The sequence below is a fragment of the Trichechus manatus genome, unplaced genomic scaffold, assembly GCF_000243295.1.
Source record: "Trichechus manatus latirostris isolate Lorelei unplaced genomic scaffold, TriManLat1.0 scaffold02563, whole genome shotgun sequence".
Taxonomy (NCBI): domain Eukaryota; kingdom Metazoa; phylum Chordata; class Mammalia; order Sirenia; family Trichechidae; genus Trichechus; species Trichechus manatus.
This window is the reverse complement of record NW_004446499.1, coordinates 2,797-4,152: the sequence shown is the minus strand read 5'-3', so window position 1 is coordinate 4,152 and position 1,356 is coordinate 2,797. Positions and strand designations below refer to the sequence as shown.

General features: G+C 45.5%; 1 pseudogene; it reads left to right on the top strand.

The window, feature by feature from the left end:
• The first annotated feature begins 281 nt into the window (after positions 1 to 281).
• On the top strand, positions 282 to 921 carry LOC101349783 (group XIIA secretory phospholipase A2 pseudogene; annotated as a pseudogene).
• The last annotated feature ends 435 nt before the right edge of the window (positions 922 to 1,356 follow it).

Below are 1,356 nucleotides of genomic sequence, written 5' to 3'. Positions count from 1 at the left end.
TATCATCACAGCTACTTCTTGCTGTGATATGCACTTGGGAAATTATTCTCATATCTTTGAATGAGCAATGAAGAAAGGGATTGTGGGGTCTATCAGATGGCTCGTTAGATTGGAACCTGAGGAATTACACCCAAGCCATAATCCAATAGAGAAGAAGGAGAAAACCAAAGCAGAAATTACTTACCTCCCTCCTAAACATCTGTGTCAAACTATTCCCCAAATGCAAAATTAGGGGTTATCAAGGACCATGAGAGCATTGCCAGACACCCTTGAAATTCCAGATGCCTAGCGGAAGGAGGCGTGGGCATAGAGCCGGTCGTGGCCGCCTAGCGCCAGGCCTGCGCCGCTACTTAGGGCATTCCGGGGTCTCCTGGGGTCCGTCAAGGCCCGGCGCTGAGTGGAGGGCTCTCAGGTGCCAGGAGCAGGCCCAGACCACCGACTGGAGGGCCACCCTTAAGACCATCCGGAATGGCGTTCACAGGATAGACACTCACCTGAACGCGCCTTGGACCTTCTGGGAGGCGAGGACCGGCTCTGCCAATATGAGCACAGTGATGGATCTAAGCCCTACCCACGTTACGGTTATAAACCCTCCCCACCGAATGGATGTGGCTCTCCGCTGTTTGGTGTTCACCTTAACATCGGCATCCCTTCCCTGACAATACGACAGGTGCTACGAGACCTGTGGCAAAAGCAAGAATGACTGTGGTGATGAGTTCCAGTATTGCCTCTCCAAGATCTGCGGAAATGTGCAGAAAACACTAGGACTAGCTCAGCATGTTCAGGCATGTGAAACAGCAGTGAAGCTCTTGTTTGACAGTGTTATACATTTAGGCTGTAAACCATATAGATAGCCAAAGAGGCGCATGTTGGTGTCACTATGAAGAAAAAAACGATCTTTCAAGAAGATGCTGCCGGCTGGTAACAGCAGATGAAGTTGGAAGAATGTAAACTTTGACAAAGAACTAATGTTTTCCCATCATAAAACTGCCTTATTTTGTAGATTAATTATTTTCAGACCTTACAAGACTTCATATTTTGACATTATAACCTCAAACAAACAAACGAAAAAAAAGGTGTGGAAGAAGGGGAATAGGAGTAAGGGCATGCCTTCCCTCTGAAGTATCTTCCGAGAGTTGCTGCCTTAGTGTGCCAAATTGTCTTGACCCATCCAAGAGAGAGGTGTGTGTTAAGGGGAGAATTGTTTAAAAGAAAGCATCTGCAGCTCAGTTTTCACAACCATATTTACCAAAAAAAAAAGGAGGTCAAAATTAAAAGTTGATTGTAAGGATACGTTCAACATTATCTTAACTGGAAATATGGGAAAATACTCAGAAGTATATTTGTTTACTATGA